We start from the raw sequence: 21752 nt of genomic DNA, 5'->3' as shown, positions 1-21752 counted from the left end.
TTTTTTGTTACTGCAAGCTTTACAGGATGCATTTTTCTTCTTCATTTATAAAACAAAAGGGACATTTCTCTTATTTCCAGCCGCTCATCCGACAGGAATCCTGCTGGAGCTTTATGTCACATGTAGAAAGAGTGACAGACTTTTCCTTTTACAGGCCGCGTTTATCTGTGGCATCGACAAAAGGCTTTTTCTCTCCCTGCTCAGCGCCGCAGTGAAGCCCTGCTGCCCGGGGTTTGTGGCTTTAAAAGACGCAAAGGATGCCAGAGGACAATCTAACTTGGAGGTGAGTCTGGAGATGTGCAGCTGCAGCCCAGAGTCGCCTGCCAGAGCCTGTGGCTCCTCTGATGCAATGTGCGCAAAGAAAATGGAAATGCAAAATGGCAGCACATAAAGGAAGCCGGCGGTTGAGGGGAAGCCGCAGTTTGAGGACTGTAGCCTCAGTGAAGCCAGGTCAGGTTTTATTTATATAGCTCAGTGTCACAAATCAAAATGTTGCTTTAGTGGGATTTACAGTGTTTTGATGATGTCATTCAAAGAGTTTTATTTTGGAGGGAAAACCAAGCACGTATCCACCTCAGAGAAATAAAAGTTTCTGACCCTTTTTATAAATGTGTGTCATAAATGTAATGAAGGAAAATCTAAATTCAATGTTTTGTGTGATTTCTAATTGTTTTCTTTTGTCTCAGCTCGACCTTGTTTTATATTTACCCCTACACCACTGCTCCCTGCTTAATGAACTGCATAGGCGGACAGTGGTGTGCGTGTGTGTGTGTGTGTGTGTGTGTGTGTTTGTGTGTGGTGGGGGCACTCTGGCTGATTTGGCACAAGGAGTCTGTTTGGCCCCCACAGAGCTGCTACAATATGGGCAGATTTGAGGGACAAAAGACCTGGAGCTTTGAGTTGCAGAGCACGTCTCTGACACTGGGCCACTGGTGTACTGGGCATACTGGGGTGTTATACTGGGAGACACTGAAGCAGACTGCTGATGTGGCAACAGGGGCTGACACAGTTTTACCTGCGGGCTTTACAACAGGTAGCACAGTGCTGTTGGGATGAATTCCTGTTGGAAACCCCAAATGTGAAAACACACTAGGCAACATTTCAAAATAAAGGTGCCAAAAGCCAAATTTTACATTTGTAGAGGGCATTTCTCTGTGATAAGCCTCAGAGGTTTAAACACTTCACTTTGGGCTGATCTCCTCAGAGATTTCCTGTCATCTACCTGAAAACAATCTGTCCATCTTTGCTGTTCTGTGGAGCCACTTGTTCCATGTAGAACTCGTCACTGTGAAGACAAGGCCAAAATAAAATGGTCAGACATAACAGAAACACATTTAATATCAGAGATGAAAGAGATGTGACCATATGAGGTGCATCTGAAGAGTGCTCATCTTTTTTACATGCCAGACGTCCTGACTCATGTTCCATAATCTCAAATTCAAATTTCAATTGTTTTTTTTATATTATCACAAGGGGCGGATCCAGCAGATGATGAAAAACAAAAGCCTCAGTCAGCAAACAGAATCAGTCTGAACGGACACAGCAACGGGTGTTCAGATGATATCAGGAGGTTTGGAGTTCAAGTCCTCAGCAGCACAGTGTTTTAGATGGAAGAAGTGTGTGTGTGTGTGTGTGTGTGTGTGTGTGTGTGTGTGTTACCCTTAAGAGCCAGACCTCACTGGACAATCATTCTATTCTGCTTTTGAATGAGAATAAATGTTATTTCTCCTCACATGTAGAACGAACTGTGGCTTCAACCAGACACCATTTTACTGCAAACACAGTGAGACCCACAGTAAAGCCTGCTCCTCTCATTTATAAGAAAATAATGCAGAAATTTTAAATGACAGACTTTGCTAACTAAGGCTTGCAAAGACTAATTTTTGTAATAGAACTCTCACTTCTCTTATGGTTTATTTATGAAGTGGAGTCTAAAGAACACACTGAACCTCACTGATGCCTCAGTAAAGGAGAAAACCCTGCCTGCAATGAAACAAAAGAACGATTTGTAGGACAAACAAACAAAAAACAAGGGAAAAAATGTTGTATTAATTCTAACCTCTGACACATTTGCTGTTTTCTGTTTGTCCTGTCTGCACTGCTGCCTGAGCCCCCTTTTTTTGGCTCTCGGTTCTTATTCATGGGAGCGTTTGAGATGCCGGTCAGCAGCCGACACAGTTCAGTGACTGTGTGTGGGCTGTAAACCCGTCCTGCTGCTGGTTTAAAGACATAAGCTGCGATCCAAGCAACGCATACACAAAATTCTAAGCACAAGACAGGTCAGTTCCTTCCATCGTTTTGTTAGGTGCTTGGTCATAAAGCACAGATCTAATGGATGCTGGCCAAAACAACAAAACACCTGCCAGTCTTACGCAACCCAACACAATGGTTCAACAGTAATGAAGCTCGTTGTGTTGAGACTGTGTGAATTCAACATCGCTGTCTTTTTCAAGCCTGTAGTTGGCTGTTGTGGTACAAAGACATCTTTCCAGGCACAGTATAATGTTTTGTGTTACTCTGTTTCACTGCACATGCTTTTAGTTTAATAAAATTCAGGGATGCTTTGGGGAAAACAGTAGAATCTCTTGGTCTGTACTGCAAGTTAAAGAGTGTCACAGTTCTAGCTGCAATCACATTGTCAGATGTTACTAAATGAGGCTGGACATCAGTACCTTTACTCAGATCTGTGCTCTAGTCCAGTTCTGAGAAGCTTCACTTGAATATTTCCATTATTTCTACCAGACAACCACAGTTACTTCGCAGACTAGGATTCTTCCCGTCAGACATTATTCCAGATTAAACTAGCCAACAGTAAACCAGAAGCTGCACTTTGAAAAGCTAAACATTCTGCTCACACTTTAGTGCATCAGGAGTGGTTATCCTCTGTTTGAGGTTTACATGCTGGTATTTCTCATCAAGCCTTCTCTCTCTTAGGTTCCAGGCTAGTTTCACTTGTGGTTAAATAAGTTACAAGTCCAGTCATTGTTCTGTTTCAAGTAATTACTGGCATGGTTGTTTAGGTTGCTGCAATATGGTTGGATCCTAAAATTATAATTCACTTTGCAGTTAAAGGCCCACTTGCCATTGTGCATTTTAAGCATATAAATCCCACCTATTAATCCAGCTGCTGTCAGGGAAAATCTTCATTTAGACGCACATACTTAAACTAAGAGCTGGTCCTAAAGCTCTGGACGGCAGGGCAAAGCCAATGGAGTAGGTGGGGGGATAGAAGGGATGGGGTGAGGGGTTAACCAGCAAGCCCTGCAGAAATGGTCCTGATGAGTGCTAATGAACTTGGGATGTGCCACCACAGCGCTGAGCGGCCCGTGGTCCAACCACCTCGGGGTCCGGGTTCCCATGCATCGTATGGAATAAGAGAGAGGGATGATGGGGGAGGGGGAGAAGTGATGGGGACGAAGGGGAAGGTGGGGGGAGTGGATGGTTAACCCAGCCTATTGTGCACCCCTTCTTAGCCCATTAGCCAACACCAACCACTCCGCTTTCCCAAGAGGAGCTTGAGGCCTGCCTGCCTGCCCGCCCGGATTCGGTAACCAGGCATCGGCGCGGGCGAGAGGAGGGGAGCAGAGAAACAGTAGCCGTATTTAGAGTTTGATCTCCAGGAAAGCGTCCAAAATTTGGAAAGAAAGAAAAGGGGAGCCCAGCACATTGGTAGGCAGAGAGAGCCCCCAACAACAAACCGGGGCTTGACAAAGTTGTCTCTTTGGCAGTCGCGCCTCCTATTGAACCAGTAATTTATTCAAAGGAGATTTTTATCCCCGCGATCTGATTATTATGATAATCAACTGACCCAGACCCCTTTTCTTGGCTCTTGTCTGCGGGCTCTGGGCTCGGCGGTGACAGTAAAAGCTGATTTGCACGGTCTTCACCCCCTGGTCACATTCCTGGACTCCTCTGTATCAAAGACGCAGACAATGAGACTAGTGGATGTGCGCACTTGATCGAGGCGCATGAGCGGAGGCCGCAGTCTCCGCCGGGGGCTTTGTGACAAATGAATACTAGTAGCCAGACAAGATTACACGAAACTTTTTATAATCCCACATGGGCCAAACAGGACTCAAAACGACACACTTGATATGTGAAACTCTCGAATAGACCAACAATAGAAGCAGCACAGAGAATGCTACAGCTATGGAGGCGCTGAAGAGGACCGCTGGTAAGCAATTAGGGGATTAATTATCAATCTGGGCATCAGATTTCATGTCATGTGAAGATGGACGCCAGTATTTTTGAAAATCCTGTTTGATTTAGTCTTAAATGTGAAATGAAACAAACAAACTCAACATGAATCTATTTTATTAGTTTCCAGGATTCTGATCCATAAGAGCAGAAGAACACGAGCATCCATGTTTATCCACGACCACGTCTGCTCTCTGTTTTAGAGGGTGGAGACAAAATCAGACCTGCATCGTGTCATAAAGGGGAGGGCCTTGGTGCTGGTATATGTTTTTAGAAAGGGCATCTTTTAAGTTCATATTGCATCTGGCGCGAGGAATGGCGAGTGTAAGATACCGCTCGGGCAGGAGGGGGGTGGCGAGATCCACCTCCCCGGGAAATAATGGGGATGATAATAAAACAGGAGGAAAACCCGTGTGAGGGAACCTGAATGGATGGAGCCAGAGAGACGTCACGACCAGCCGCAGCCATGAAGACTGTGCGGTCCAGCCTCCGACAGCTCACTTGGTCTCCATCTCCCGAGCCGCTCGCTTCGAGGTTTTGGTGAGCGGACGCCGCAGCAACTCGCAGGCGACGGCGTGAGTATGAAATGTCACCTGTTTTCTTCAAAGGGGTGAAGGCGAAGGCAGGTGCAGAATATCAGCTAAAATAACGGAGGAAAACGCATTCGCATCCGCGCCGTATACGTCGCCGACCTGCACACATGCGTGTGCGGTGTGGATGTGGCAGCAGCAGGCGAATATGTGCAATGGGTGTTTGTGCAGCTGGTCTTCAACTCTAAATTTAACACATTTCATGCTTCTGTCCTGGTGCACTGAGGAGTGTAAAGTAGAAGGCGATGTTTCACTGAGAATGTCAGCGAATAAGAGATAGAAACACATGGCTCGGCACAAAATCTAAACAGTTAGTTTTGTATTCAATTAGACAGAGCAACTCTAGTTAATTAATTTTATAAACGGAGTATGGAACAGCGCTCGGGTCCAGTGAAAGGTCACAGATGAACACGCAGGAGCAAACCTGCTCTCTATGGGTGAGACAGCAACTTGTAATTAGACGTGGTTTGGCTCTGCTTTGAGGGAGAACTCTTTTTTCGCAGCCTCAATGACGCATTGTGCACAGGTTTATGTGCCATTCACAGGGCGCCACAAAGGCCAAAGGCGCTTCCAGACCTGATTTCATTTTTTAAACACACCTCCAGGCACCTAGCAGGGTCATCTCTCCAGCTCTGTTCGCTGTGGCAGCGGATGCGGCCGAAATAAGCATGGCACCAAAACCCGCTCAGTCTGACACGACCAGGGCCTGGGGACAGAAAGAGGAACCCCTCTTCACTGTCCTTTTTCCCAAAGCCCTTGCGGGACTCTGTGGCTCAGATATGAGGATTACCAAAAGACAGGCCTGCAATGCACGCGTAATAAGACAAAGTGGTGGCAGTTCACACCCATAGTTGAGGACTAAAGGGATCAGAGGTCCAAATATCCGCTTCACATGTGTGCACCGAGTACGAGGCCTGTGCCGGGAACACGTGTGTACCCCGGACACACCGAGGGAGAAAACCGAGGCTCTAGAGCTTTGAAGGAGGGTTGATGCAAAAATATCTGCGATTATGCAATGTTTGACATGAACATGAATGTATCAGTGTGCATGTACACAGAGGCCAATGCATGACAATCAGAATGAATATGAAAAAAGGACGGAGGTCGTTGACCTAAGACCCAGGTTCATCTTAAAAGTGAACATTTGGAATTTAATTTTAGAAAATTGTTACTTTTACAATTTTAGGGTTTTTATTTATCTAGGCATTAACTGAGCTAGCTGCGCCACACACACACGGAGACAAAGTTGTGTGTGCCATGAAGTGTATGTGTATTTCACACCCACTGACCATATTCCTTTATGTTCAAACATACAGCCTTAGGTTGCACAGTGTATTGTGGTTGTGTATGATGGCACAGTGACAGTCCTCGACTTCAGCACAGTAACAATGTGTGAAAACACTGGTGCTTCTCCTGGTCCACGCGGCTCAACTCGGCATCTTCTCACGCCCGACATCACTGTCTTCTTACACGCATTTTTCCTTGTAGAGGAAGTGCAGTTTACTGCTTGTCTTCACTGTGTGAACGAGGGCTGCACTGTGTAAAATGGAGCAGTTTGGCTCCTCTGTGCTGTGTAGTCCATCTAAAGAATAAAACGATCGTCTCTTTTTTCCAGGGATGTCTGGAGAGACGTTCAGCGGCCTCTCAACACGTGGCTTACTGTAGGTAAAATGGGCTTGTAGCTCGTAGTTGGTCACAGCACACACCTCTCCCGTGGTCAGGCTGGGGACTTTGGGAGGTTTTATATTTTATATTTGAAGAAATAATAACTATAGGGTATTTGATTTGATTTGATTTGATTTGATTTATTCTTTCAAGCATGTAAAGACAGTTGATATATCAACACACATAATTTTACACATATCCAACAAATGCTAATCCAATATCAATTTGCTTATACCTAGTACATGCTTGAATGGAGTAGGAAGAAGTCAGACTTATCCAGTCCTACCCCCTGACATCATCTTACCATCATTGGTTTGCAAGCAGTATCTCTACATAAATAATTCTCTTCTACACCACACAAGTAATATACTAAAGAATTATAACAGCGTGTTAAGAATAAAACGATCGTCTCTTTTTTCCAGGGATGGTACACAGTCAGTACGTAGTTATTACTTATACATAGAATTATAGTTTTCAGGTATAACAGCATTTAGGCTACGTTGTTTTAAAAGCGTGATTTCCTAAACGGAAACGATAATAATTTCATGCCAAACATTTTGCTGTTCTTTTGTAAAATCCATCCAACATCAGGGAGTTTTCTTTACTTAACAGGACGTGAGGAAAATTAATTATTTGATCATCGATTCCATCCTACCAGCCCCACACACACGCACGCACACACACACACACACACACACACACATTTTTAAATATTGCTTTAATGTGCGCGTAAAATACCTACTCTCTTGGTTAATTGCTTTTTGCTGCCTCAAAATGCAGCATTTAATCTGCGAGTGCGACCTGTGTCATAAAATGGCATAAAATGAAACGTTCTACCCGGACATTACCGAGTGGTGTTAATCTGATGATAGCCAGTGAGACGTCGTAATAGGAATCGATTTCTTGCTAATCAACTCTGCACCTTGTCACAAATTATTTCCGTTGAGAAGCGCCGGATTTGTTGACGTCATGCAAGTCTTGGCCAATGGCACAGCCTGATGAGGATGGTTTAACTGGTGGAGAGAAAGAAACTGGAGCTCGATTCCTTAAATGCATTTTTGGATTTAATGTGAGCTCAGGTGATTCCAAGCAAAGAGGCCGCAGCAGGTGTTTAAATGTCTGCAGAACTGAGACTCTTTAAATCTCCACCAAGTTCATTCTCTAAACTCGGTGTTAATTTCCAGGGTGATTATGCATCATGAACAGTGTGGGGATAAAATCCCAGATAATAATTATTGAAATTGCGTCATTGTTTAGCGTTATGTAACAAGAGCACGGTCACGGATAAGCCAGTGTTAATGAAGGGACTATTAATGGTAATGGGGAAATAAGTGCAATCTACATATAATTATCTCCCTCTTTATCCAGCCTGGAAATCGTGAAAATATATCTGATCTAAAAAACGAGCGATAAAGCTCAGAGCACAGGCTGCAGCGACTGAAATGATCATGTTAATATTGCATCGTCCCCATACAAAAACAATACTGAGATGGATTACTGATGAGTTTAAACACCAGAATCAACCTCTCAATTAACAGCAAAACCTAGGTGCTATTTTAATCAGGCAAAAGGAGACTCAAACATTTCTCAGGATTTTCAAAACAAATAAATGGAAACATTGCAGGTTATTATTGTATTTTTAAATACTGAGAGTGATGAGGAAACGTGGCCATGATGGAAACAGGGTAGTGAAAGTGTCTTTTAATTTTTTATTTTATTTTACCAAAAATAAGTTTGATCTAATATCGGTATGACTGCAGCTGTGAGTGTGTGTGATTACACCTAAGCCTGGGTCAGTGTGTAGTCTGACATCTGTAATATTGCACCTGAACATGTGGAAGTTACCTGTGTGTGTGTGTGTGTGTGTGTGTGTCCAGCAGCACTCTGATAGCTGACACGTGTTTCTGCTGTTGAAGGGCTTTGCTTTGTCCTTGTGGATTGACACAAAGCACCATGATGAAAAAATCTACATGTGTTTAGACAGTAGAAGGAGAACGCCAGCTGTTTATCGTAACCTAGAAGGAGAACAATGCCAGGGGGGCTTTGTTGTTTGCTAACAGGGATGTAGCTGTCCCTGCTAACACCTACATTTCCAGCCAAGACGTGTGTTCAGGTTTGGATGTGCATGGTGGAGGGTGATAATATTCCATGCCTCACCCTCCTCTGTAGTTCTTTCTCTCTCAATATCTTTCCATCTCTCTCTCTGTTTTCGGCTTTACTTGGTGGGGGAGGAGCCACAATGGGGATCTGGGCACACTGAGCAGCTTTAATTAGCTGGGGCCTCGTGCCATGTGCCACCATAGAGAGTGTGCTTGTGTGTGTTACAGGATTGTCTATTCTTGTATATGTTTCGTGTTCATTTAGCTTAATTTTTGTGTTCTGTGGACATTTTCAGATGTGAAATGATACATCAGCTACACGTGCCTCATGCTCTGATAAGTCTGTGTATTTGTATTCCATTACTGTTAGTGTAAATGTGAGGACATTTTTTTCATCTTAAACCCCTCTCTCTCTTTGCTTTGACGCCCACCCCGAGCGTTGGCCGACTGCTTTGGCATCAGATAATGTAAATGAAGACAAACCAGCTTCTTTTGTAGTCAAACAGCCAGGATCTTCTTTTAATTTAAAACTGCATTTGGGCCGTGGCGGGGGGTGGTGTTTGAAGCCATCACCCTCCTATAGAGCCAGGCAGTGGGTGAGGCGGGTGCGTCAGGGATGGGCGCCAGGCTGGAGAAGGGACGTTTGGCACTGTAGCTGGTTTGGACTGGTTCAGCAACTTGCTTACATTTTTTATTGGTGCCTCTCACTGACTGTTTGACTTTGGGGAGTTTTTGATATAGACACATTACTCACAGGCCAACCAAAGCTTTCTTTGCACAAAGGGAGGTTTTCTATTGGCTGTAGTGGTTTGAGGCGGGGTGAGGGGCCACTTCATGATATTATAAAATTAAGGGCCAGGAAATTTAAGGGCCACTGTAGGCCCCAAGCCAGAGCAGCAACATCGTTGTTTGGTGTTGGCATTTGCAGCCATTTGATTTTCTTTTAGCCAGATTTTGCTAATTTTTGACATGAATTTTAAATAATTACCAAGTCAGCCTGTAGTCCTTCAAATATGTAAAATTGTAAAGATAGAGACCCTGGTTTATTAACAACATTCTCATCTGCTGATAGGTCAGAGCTTGCGGCTCTGCGGCTCGAGAGGATGGGTAGCCTTAGGGGTTGGTTGTTATCTTTGGTTATCTAGCTGTATGAGTGATGTACATTCTTCATAAAGCTAGATAACCGAAAGTAACAAGAATCCCATTACACTCCTGAAAAGGCATCAAGACCCCAAATACGTCTCCCTCCCGAAACTACTGCTGCAAGAACATGAGGGAAGAAAATGGATGGCATATAAAAAAGATGTGGAAGTAGAATGCAACAGAAGGTAGGGTGCATGATTTTGGTGTCTATTATATGTGTGAGAGTGTATGTGTGTGAGGAAACCCCAGGCCACAAGGCCATTAGATAGACCTAACCTTCCTGTGAGGCCCTGTCTATACTTGTTATTTTGATCCATCAACATTTAGAAATGCAGAATACTGTTGCTAAAACCAATGGGACACTGTCGTGCACATTTCCTACAGCTCCCCGCAGTGATCCATAGCACTACGGCTGGTGCAACAGGATCACTTTTAATCTAATAAACCCCATGGTCCTGTTGTGTGGGGCTGCATGCAGGGGCTTAGCTGTAGTATCACATGGCTGGGAGTGACAGGCTTGCTGAAAAATACCTACACTGATTCACCAGAGCCAGTGGACTTTGACAAGTCGTTTAACAAGTCAGTGTTAGCTTATCACTTGGCTAGACAGTTTGGTCATTGCTCTGTTCACTTGGCTCCATGAATTTCAGATTTACTGCATTCATCTTTGACATCAAGAGAACATGCACTATGAAAAGAATGTGGGCCTTTTCTATCATAGGAGCTGCATACGGTGCTATGAATTATACATACACTCTGACTTGGATGGGATTGTGTGAATTAAGAATGCTCCCTCCGAGTTAATCCTGGCTCCCAATGCCCCGCTGGCACCTAAGTGAACAGACAAGAATTTGTTTGAGGCCAGTTTTGTTAAGTTAGCTGTTGTTGATTTTTTTCTCCTTCCCACCTACTCCTTTCTCCTTTTGCATAAAAAGATGTTTGATTTGGGGTCCTGGCTGTTTGATTTGACGTGACAGTTGGGCTGGTTGTGAATGGGCCGTGGCAAAGCTTCCATTGCATGAGGTGCTGCCATGTGAAAAGGCCTGATGGGATCTCAGTGAACGGTGCTGTGTGTGTGTGTAAGGCTCCGAATGGGGAGTGGTCCAGGGGCAATCAAGCAGAAAGTACCCCCAGGGAAGAAATCCACAAGTGAGAGGAGAACAATCTCAGTCTTTAGGTTCTTTGCGTGGGCTCATGGTGAGGAGTAATTGGTCAATCAGATCTTCAACCTCAAGTCCTCTGATGACTGATTGAAGGTGTGATTTCTTTTCTGCCCGTCAAAGCTAGAGGGTCACTCCTGCTGGGTGAGGCCACTAAGGATAGTTCCCAAGGTCTCAAGGCTGTGGAGCTACACTGCTAGCAGTGAACTTCAACTGTAATACCTATTCCACATGGCAATTTGCTGTCTCAACATGTCTCAACTAAAGCATCACTCTCATGTCTGGTTATATTCAACTTGACATAGTACAAATCCAAACAGCTGTGCAGGGCCAAAGAAAAAATCTCTAAAAGCTTGCATGGCAACATCACCTTATGATGTCAACCTCTCCAAGCCCTGCAGCTTGTCTGCCTGCTGCATTGCAGGTGCTGAGTGTGACTTTTGAGCTTTGAGCTCAGCTAGTAAGAGAGAGGAATGAGAGCCCTGACAGGAAGTGACAGCCATAGATGTCACCCTCTCTGATGGCAAAGTAGGACCTGGTTCCTTCTCTAATGTGATGCTATCACCCATCTACTGTTGCTGTCGACTGTATATGAGCTTGGCATGGCTTTGTCCTGTTACTGTAAATTACAACTTGTGCTTGACTAATGTCCAAGCACATGCACCTGTGTGCAGGCACATGTTGCATTTAACAACCAAACATCTAACAGGTACAAAACAGGCTGACGTTGCTCAGTATGAAGATAAGTTGTCTTACCATTTCTGTGCCATTTACAGTGCTGGGACTAAATAGGAACTGAAGTCTTTGACAGATTGTGTTTATACCCTAAGCAGTGCCCTGGGAGATGCATGTCATGGTACAAATGCTTTGTCTTGGCTTTGTGTGTGGTACAGTTAGATCACTAACACTTCACACTGGAGACCCCAGAGTAGAGGCCATCTTAGCTTCTGCCTGCCTGATAAATGCATGGAAACAGCTCCTAATAAACACCGTAGGGCCTTTGCTCTCCCTCTTTTTCTGTGTCCCATGGCAGCATCTGATATAGAAAAAGAGTGCAAAGAGAAAGGCTGGAGAAGGAGGGAAGCCAGGGAGAGGATGAGGGGGAGGAGGAGGATGGTGGGTTTGTCTTAGCTTTCATGCACTAGGCAAGCAGATTTAGACTCCAAGTGTCAAACAGAAAAACAGCCTTTGTGGTTGGGTCCTACTTGCCCCCCTACCAGTAGACTTTACAGTCAATAGAGCTAGTCTACTTGTCACTGAGGGACAATGTGTCCCTTTGCCTCCCTTTCAGCCCTGCTGGGTCCAAGCAGCCAGACAGTTTTCTGAATAAGACCCAGTGATTCTTGGCCCCTTTTCTCTGCCTCTCTTTCTCTTGATGGACCACACCAACAGGGCTTGGAAAATGACTTCGCTGTTGGGCCAGTGCAGAAGGCCAGACCCTGTTATTTTTGACAACACTGGCATTCCCTCCACCCTCATGTACCCACAGAGTAATGAATGTATCTTAGGCAGTTGCAAAAGTCAATGGGCCTCCCCAGACAAAAGAGATTAAGTTTGGCAACTTAGCAGTAACAGGTGTACTTTGACGGTGCTTGGACCACACGGGGGTGACTGCTGTTGTCTGGCCCATTGTTCCCTTTGCCTCCCTGTTGGGCCTCAGTTGCGTGAAGATAAAGATGAAATTTGTTTTGTAGTCTCAGACGAAAAGAATGCTTCAGACCTCATCAAAGTTTTAGCCGAGAGCGCGTCTTGCCTAGCTGTCCAGTACTGGCCTCTTCTGGTTTTTACTGCTTTTGAAAAATGCAGCCCAGTTTTGCCACATTTCTCCTGTGATTTGATTTGCCAAGTTTTCTCCAAAGGGGTTCTGCAGATATCTTTAGATCTCGAGCTGTGCTCACCCAAGGGAGTGAGTTAAGGGTAAACAATGCAGGCACACAGAGGAAGGAAGAAATATCAGAGGGTGTGCAGCACAGCACAGAAGCATGAATACATTTTCACATTTAGAACCGAGACAGTGATGTTCTAAGAGGGGAAATATCTCTCAAAGAGAATGAGTGAAGCCTTTTCTATCCATACCTTCAGTATTTTCAACCACAATAAATTGAGTCATTCAGCAACAGTACAAACAGAGACACTCTCAGAGCCACAGCAAAACAGTGCATGCATTTATTTGTTTCAGTCGTTAATAAAGCTTTTACCGAGAGCCTTGGTCCTCAAAAAAAAAAAAGCCCCTTTTGTTGAAATGACTTGGCAGAGCAACCGATGGAGGGTCTGTTCACACCAAAGCTGCTCCTGCTGCCATTGTCTAGCTCTCTCTCACACACCTACGAGTCCAGAGTAAGCACACAATTTCATTGTTGTGTGAGCTGTTAATATCACAGGCTTCACAATAGAGCCCATTCGCCATATTTGCATAAGGCACTTTTCCAACAAGGACCCGGAGAGGGCTTGAAAGCTGGCCCACTCCAGTGCCAATGGCAAAAAATGTCAAGTACCAATTAGGAGAGGTTTGCCACCATTCAGCAGTACCCCACCCCTGTAGCTCTCACCCTCCCTGCTTACCCACCCCAACTCTCTCACACTCCAGGTCACCCCAGTTTACCACCTTATTCCAATTTCAGATGTAGCCTTCCCCTACTGACACCCAGAGACAAAAGCTGTTCCCTTCTCTGTGGGCTAATGGAGGGTCCTTTCTGCTGGATGCAGAGTATTAGCAAAATCAGACAGTGTGCTCCCTTCACCAATTAGTCAGCTTTCTTTGTTGATTTCTTTCAATAGAAGGGTTCAGGAACTATGTGGCTAAACCTGTGAGACTCCACCTGCTAGGGACTATTGAATTTAGCAAGCAGGCTGCATTGTGCTACTTTGGTTTAATACTCACAGGTTTGCATGGGCAAGTTTATATAACTGAGGGAAGGACTTTGGTAAAGTCACTGATGTCAAGCAATAAAAAATAACTCCCTCCAGCTGATATCCACAGTCTGTTAGTGCTGACTGAATTCAGCCACCACAGACTTAAGACTTACTTTAAACTTGCTTATTATTTTGCATTGCACATACAGATACAGAGCATCCTATTATGAGAATGGCTGCAGTCAGAAACTATTTAAAATGAGAGAACCTGCTTTGAGTCGGGCCAAAAGAGATACATAATAACAATACAGTGGAATTTACTAGAACCAAAGTTACAAGAAAAACGAATGGCACTGTTTGCAGTTTCCTGGTTTTCTGCATAAATTGATCATTAAATGTGATGTTCACCAAAGTCACAAATATCAACAAACACAATATTTCTAAGCTGATAAAACACAAACAGTCCTGATCTTTCATGTCTTTATTGAACACATCCGTTAAACATACAAAGTGATGGTGGAAAAAGTCATTGCAGCAGTGTTTTAATAACTGGTTGAACCACCTCTGGCAGCAATAACCTCAAGCCAACACGTCCTGTAGCTGTGGATCAGACCTGCACAACGTTTAGGAGGAATTCTGGATCATTCTTCCTCACTGAGCTGCTTCAGCTCAGCCATATTCTTAGAACGTCTGGTGTGAACGTCTTGAGGTCATTCCACAGCATCTCTACTGGGTTGAGCTCTGACTGGGCTGCTCCAACAGGCAGGTTTTGTGTCTTCGAAGTCACTGTGCAGTAGATTTACTTTGATGTTTAGGGTCATTGTCCTGCTGCATCACCCAGCTTGTTCTGAGCTTCAGCTTGCCAACAGCCACCCTGACAATATCCTGTAGGATACTGGGGAATTCATTTTTCCTCCACAGTGGCAAGCGGTCTAGGTCCAGAGGCAGCAAAGCCACATTGTGATGCTGCTCCACCGGACTTTACTGTTGGGATGACGTTTTCATGTTGGTACATCTTGTTACGCCATACGTAGTGCTGTGGGTTCTTCCCAAACATTTCTACCTTGGTTTCATCTGTCCACAGGACATTTTCCCAGCGGAGTTGTGGAGGGTCACGTTGGTCATTGGCAAACTTCAGGCTGCTGCAGTGTTGTTTTTAGAGAGCAATGGCTTCCTCTGTGGTGTCCTGCCATGGATACCATGCCTGCATCTGGTTAACTCATGAACAGAGATGTTAACTAACTCCATTGAATCCGTCAAGTGTTTAGCTGTTACTCTAGGGTTCTCCTTTACCTCACTGAACGTTCTGCATTGTGCCTTTGGAGTGATCTTGGCTGGGCGCCCAATTTTATGGAGAGTAGGCACAGCACAGTGTGTCTAACTGTGGACTAATGGATATCTAAAGTCTTTGAGATGACTCTGTGACACTTTCCAGCTACAGCTAATCAACAGCTCCTGATAGTAGCTCTTCTGAGATCTCTTTTTTGTGAGGCCTGGCTCACATCAGCTGATGCTGCTTCTAAACAGCACACTGACACTGTCTGAGTGTTTTTAGAACTCAAGGTCGTTCTAAACCATGCTGCCATTCGTGTTTCATTGACTGGACTCCAGGTTTGCCAACACCTGACTCCAGTTGACGTTTAGTGACGTCAGAAGCCACGTGCTACCACGACTTTTTCCACCATCAGTGCATGTTTAATGGGTGTGTTCAATAAAGACATAAAAGATCAGGAATGTTTGTGTTTTATTAATTTAGAAATAGTATTTTGTTCATATTTGTGGCTTTGGTGATGATCAGATCACATTTCATGACCAGTTTATGGAGAAAACTAGGAAACTGAAAACAGTGTCATTACTTTTTCTTGCAACTATGTCAAATCCATGTCAGCTTAACTGCTGAGTTTTAACAATATTGAACAGCTGTTTACAATTTTACCAATGCTAAATATGCAGAATTATTTCCACTATCACTTAACTACAGCTGTCAGGTGCAAAGTACATGGTGACAGGAACAGAGAGCATCTTCAATGTCCTTGAATTTAAGTAACATGGTGTGTACATTGAGGAAGGCTCCGCTACGAAAGGGAGGGACATCAAATAAATAAAAAACCTGGTATCCCATAAAAAGACAAGGATGCAGCAAATTTAAAAAAGAAGAAAATCATCATGTTTGCCCAGTCTGGCTGCCGTTGTTTTCCACCGAGCGTTCACCTAACTTACCGCCTGCTGCCACTCAAAAGGATTTTTCTCTTGTCCCTTTTTCTCTTTCATTCTTTCATTCAGTCTCTGTGTCTAGATTTTTTCTTTCCCACCCTTGATTCTCAGATGGTTGGATCTGATTTGCATGCATTTGCATAATGAAAGTCATTTGCATGCTCAGGGGCAGACTGTACCATGAGAACAGACATGAAAAGGTGTGTGTGTGCACGCATGTGTATACATGCATTCATGTGTGTCCATGGCTTGCATTCATGCGCTTCTGTGAACTATACATGTGTGTTTTGATGGATAAACTACCTTCTTAATATTTTCCCTCTCGCCCTCTGATTTTCCCTTCCCCATTTTCTGTGCAGGCTATCACCACGACACCACTGAAGGAAAGCTGGCAAAAGGAGGCTGAAAAACAGAGACGGAGGAGGAGGGGTTGCTGTTGATTCTGCCTTCCCTTTCTCTTCTCCTTCCTCTGCATTGCCTCTTCCCACCTCCTCCTCCCTTCCTCGTTCGCTCCATCCTCAGCAGATTGCCCATTTTTCCTGTACAGCGAAACGCAGCCCGCGCCACCATCTTAGAGCAACGCTGGCATGAAATGGAAGTGGGAAGACCAGTCAGTGCAGGTAACACACCAAACCCACTGCGCCCGCCATGCTGCATTTTCCCACTGGCGCCACCCCAGCGCGCCATCCTTTGCTTTCCCACCTCCCTGAGCCCTCACTCCCCTTCTCCAGCATGCTATAGCTTGGGCTTTAATCACCTCGGATATGTTTGTTAATTGCACGATTCACAAGATGCACTGATGGATGGAGGGGAGGGCGAGCCGATGTGGGTGGAGTGTGTTTTGTATGTGTGCTTGCCTTAAATCACTCTGCTCTCAATGCCTCTCTCAGGCGGCTTTCAGTGGGCATCTGTCCTCAGAAGCGCCATGATTTCTCTCCCATTTGGGAATTTTCATGCCATCCTTACATGCATGCCCCGACATGGCGGCGGCTGCCATTTTGGAGATACCATGGGAGTCGTGCGTTCTGAACAGTAAGGGAGCAAACTCCATATAGTTCAGGACTCAAACATTAGTGCACTATAGTTTCACAGAGACATTAAACAATGTTATGTCTTTTAAATGGTATTTTGTTCCCTGCTGTAACAGAATTATGACTCTTAGATTCATTTTAAAAAACCTTTTCTGTTTTTCTTCAACTACTTAAATGAGTTCAGAATAAATGTCAAGGTGGGCATGTCGGTCGAGTGGAAAGTGATGATATCCATGAAGCTCTATTCACATTCTCATCTCACAGTCAGGGACACTGTAGCACATAACAAGACCAACACAAAGCAGCTGAGATGGAGACAGAGAGAGAGTGAAATAGCAGAGAAGAGATGGTGAAGAAGTGAGAAAATGGGACCTGGATAGGCAACGTCTCAGTACTGAAAAGCCTCTCTTTGTATGAGTGGCGAGTGTTGGAGGGCAGTCGGTGCTCAGACAAGTTGACTATTGTTCTCCCTCAGCGAGCTTGTTGTAGTGCAGCATTATTCCAACCGAGGAGCTCCCAACTTTGAAAACTGCTTATCAAAATGCCAATTAGCGTCGGCTGGGCTTGATTAAGTAAAGCAGCCAGTAAACAATGCCTGCCATTGTCCTCACAACAGAGAGACCTCCCTTTGTTTGAGCCTATGGTGTTGAGGTCAGAGACACAATGCTAATGCTAACTTACAGTAGGTGCCAGTCTATAGTGGCAACAAGAGACCACAGTTATCCCCATAGGGTCAAGGTGAGAGAAGAAAGGGGGACTTTTTGTAGATACAGGAAAGCACCTTATCATCAAAGATCAAAGCTGATTGTCCCAGTTTACAAGAGAAAGTCTAGATCAAAAATGAACTGGTCAAAGTTTGAAAAGTGTTTCATTTCACCCAAACCTTTTTACCTAAATTTCAGTACTGATTTATGATTTCTGTTTGGTTTTTTTTTACCCAGAGCAAAACTTAAGAGGTGGCACTTGGCTTTTCTTAGAAGAGTTGCGGTAACTGTGTCAAACCTGGGGCGTACTAATCACAGGCTTCCATAAACAGGTGGCAGATTGAGCAAAGAGGGCCGGAGCCGTTCTCAATTTACTGTGTAAATTATGCAGAGCCCAAAACAATGCAAACAGTAGACAGTGGAGTGGCTGGCGTTGGCTAATGAGATGATGAGAAGCCTGGAAGGGCTGGGAGTTGGTAGAGGTGAGGGGGTGGGCACAGCCGGCAGCTTGTGTCTGGTTTTCTGCATTTGTGTGTGTGTCTTCATGTGAATGTGTGTGTGAGGGTCTAGAGGAGCTTTGGCAAGGAAGCAGACACTGTCCCGTCTGCACAAACCCCACCGTCAGCACCCCTCCTGCCCAGACTGAGTGCTGCAGAGGGAGGGGAGGGTTAGCAGGCAGCTGGGGCACCCTGCCCCCCCAGGACCCCCAGCTTTGGGACCCTCTGTGGCAGCCCCCCCACCACCACCACCGCCCAGACACTGGCACGTAGGGGCCCCCCAAAAGTCTGGCTGCAATCTCCTATCACCCACATCCCTTCCTCCCTCGTTTCCTCAATTGCCACCACCCCTCCCACCCTAATGTGAGGCTGGGGGCCTGGGAAGGACTTCGGGTTCACGGCCAGACCTCCTATTGAGCTGACAGCCTGACTGTTTGCTCAGTTCGGCTCCCTATTCAGAGCTGAGCTGAACAGGGGAGTGTTGAGAAAGGGCTGAAAGATGGGGGGACTGCTAGCTGGGACACCATAGCACTGTGATAACTATTCATTCAGCAGAGCAAGTGAAGAGGGCTGGGGGGTTCATGTTGGGGAGCATAAATAAAAGGTGAGGAATCCAGACTCAAAGTTTGCTTTGAGCAGTGTGCACCTCTCTCACACTCTTTTAGACTCTTAATTACTAGTGCCTTCCACTTTCCTCTCTCCCTTTCTCTAGCGACACCCCCCCCCCCCCCCATCACACACGCACACTCCTCAACACACACAAAATCGCAATCATTCTCATCATCCTCTCTATCCCCTGGTTTTATTAGGCCACATGCTGAGGCTGTAAATTTACCATTAACAAGCTTATTCACTGTAGTCCTCTCAACAAAACAAGACCATGATGCCAATAACTCAAAGCGACACCAATACCCAAAACTCCCTTTTATGCCACCAACCTCTAGCCACTCCTCCTTCTCCCTGCTTCCTCCCTGGCCCAGTGCACACGCTCTGAACAGCGGTGTAATGCTAAATGCCAAGGCTACTGTTTGCCTGCTAATAGTTCAGCCCATCTTAATTAGCACAGTAGACGTTGATTTCTGTGACTAAGCTGGGCAGCTGCATTATCGGTTCACTCTGCACTCACTGACCTGCTGTAATATTTTAAGTTGCTTGTCTGAGCTGCTTGAAAATGTAGCAAGAAAGGGGGTTTGATAGCTTTCTGAAGTTCATCTGAGTCAGGCTCAGGGTGTGTCACATGCTTCCTCTTTGTATTTGCAGCTTGGTACCAGGCTCCCGTTAAGGCCTTTCAACCTCACCCTCAATCCCTTCAGCTGGTACATGGATCTGCTTTCTTCAGCCAGATTTAGGACACACTAGAAACACAACAATGTTATTTTCCACATTTAAAGAACAAGCCTTCTTTTGATGCACCTAAATTAAGGTTCACAGTCTGTCAGTCACTGTGTATTTTAACTCTGAGCATTCAAAGCTTTACTATGTCTAAGTAATATTTTTGTTTGCAGGTGAATGGACTCAGTGCATGGGGATCTGAAACAAACAGAGAGCACAAGTCAGTGAAAGTGGGACTCCTTCAGCCTAGAGTCAATAAGGATGACGATGCTGCTGTCTGCACATGCACAACTCCGTGGTGATTCCTGCCATGACTCTGGAACACGGCTGCACTGTTTGTACCTCTTCATGCTGCTGCATGACGTATTGTTTGACCCCACAGTCAAGATGAACTTGTGAACACTTGTGTTTAATCTGAGAAAACCTCATGTTGGACTATGGGAAACGAGGCTGGGACAGAAGATCAGCAGCTTGAGGTGTGAACAAGCTGGTCTGTGTGTATTTGGGGGTGTGCCACCAAATTTTAGCTATTATTCTCACTGTAGGTCATATTTGATGACTTGAGCTGTAGCCCACACTGTGTTTAATTTCTGTTATGTTGTAGTTGCTAGGACTCAAAGACACATGAATGTGAGACCCACGGCAGCAGTGAATAATAGTACTGCACTGCGATTGGACAGCTCCATGTGTCAGCTGACACAATGGCGAAGGAGTGAGCTGTTGTCTTTATACTCTATGCAACTGTGTTTTCTTTTTTTTTTAAATCTTGAATTCCAGATGAGTCAAGCTCCATTCCTCCCTGCTCTTGATTTTTTTTTGGGGGGGGGGCTACCAATTTATAGACATATCTTCAGACATCATCTAGAGAAATGGTTTTTGAGGAGTCTATGTTAGTATACTGATTCAGAAATTCCAGTGAGTGTGTGACAGATGACAGAATACAGCTCAGTTTCATGAGCAGATGTAGTGAATCTCATATTTGCAGCCTTAACAGACTTTGATTTGACTGTGCAGCCACAGTCTGAGTAAATGTGGACTCACACATTTAATATTCCTGATGTACAGAACGCACCACACTATTAAAACCTTCCCAGCAGGCTTTGAAACGCGGCAGTTTGCCTCATAGCAGTTACCTGCTTTACTGTAATGATACATCTTTGGTTGAGACATGACAAATACATTGGCTTCAAACACTGCCTTAATTTCCTGTCCTTGACATTAACAGATACACACACACACATGCCCAAATGCAATAAAGCAAATACTATCACAGCCTAATTCATTCTATATTAATTTTCAGGAAGTGGCAAATTTTTTATTACGACTGATAATCTATGCAAATCTTTTAAATATTACTTTAAACAATCTATGTCTATGCAGTGCTTTTGCAATTGATTCAAGGGAGACTATCTTGGCCTAATTTAGAAAATGTATTCTTTTGATAATCATGCACATCCCAGTGCTCAAGACAATTACTTATCTGCCTGGATAAGCTTGAAATTATGTTTTTAATCTCTAGCAAAAAAGTCACTCTTCTGATATCAGTCCAGAGGCATAAAAACCACAAATTGTGGTCAAAAATAATTAAATGGGTTGCACTAAATCTCTTTTTGTAAATGCAGATCAAACATATCTATTCAGTTATTTCTCTATATGCCAGAGTGTGTTTTATATAAGCAGCAGTGTTTGTGTTATGCAATCTAGTTGCTGTGAGCGAGTGTTCACCACATGTGCCTTTCTATGGAAAACTCTGTGGGAATAGTAATAAAGGTTTACACTGAAAACAATGGAAAACTGGCAGTTTGGCATGTTTTTCTTAATTTGATTTGCTGGATGGAGGTCATACACTGAGCAGTCACATGTGCTGCTGGAGTGTCCTTGAGCAAATCACTGAGCTTGATCACTGTTCTGTAAATCAACAGCGATGCAACTCGGTGAAACACATAAGTGTAAATATAAATATAAGTCTATCCAGGGAGACAGGAGGCAGAGTAACACTATCTAAATTTATCCAGTTTCTGGCAGCTTTCCTTAAACGTTTAGCTTTTTTTAATCACGTCTACAGAGAAATGTACTGCGTTTCAGCTCCAGCATAATGTTACAGCCAAATGAAAAGATTATCACAATTCCCCTGAGATCAAACAATTTTCAAAACATCATCGGGGATGTGGGTTTATTTTCTGTAGTGTTTGGCATCAATCTACATGGGGAAAAAGGCAGGAGAGGTGTGTCCTGTTTTAATGTAAATCTAATCAGTGCAAAGATGC

At 44.5% G+C, this 21752-nt stretch overlaps 2 long non-coding RNA genes across 2 annotated transcripts in view; one reads left to right on the top strand and one right to left on the bottom strand.

Moving 5' to 3' along the window:
* Positions 1-21752, bottom strand: part of LOC109970060 (uncharacterized) — a 48014-nt gene that overhangs the window by 7196 nt on the left and 19066 nt on the right. Inside the window, exon 2 of the long non-coding RNA XR_002276358.1 lies at positions 1223-1285. This is a non-coding gene — a long non-coding RNA (uncharacterized LOC109970060). The remainder of the gene's footprint in view (positions 1-1222; positions 1286-21752) is intronic.
* Positions 4504-20547, top strand: LOC109970058 (uncharacterized). Its single transcript, XR_002276357.1, has 4 exons — positions 4504-4772; positions 9624-9879; positions 16281-16541; positions 19659-20547. It is a non-coding gene; the product is annotated as an uncharacterized LOC109970058 (long non-coding RNA).

Source organism: Monopterus albus, unplaced genomic scaffold, assembly GCF_001952655.1.
Source record: "Monopterus albus unplaced genomic scaffold, M_albus_1.0 scaffold189.1, whole genome shotgun sequence".
Taxonomy (NCBI): Eukaryota; Metazoa; Chordata; class Actinopteri; order Synbranchiformes; family Synbranchidae; genus Monopterus; species Monopterus albus.
The sequence above is the reverse complement of the archived record's forward strand: the minus strand, read 5'-3'. Positions and strand labels throughout refer to the sequence as shown.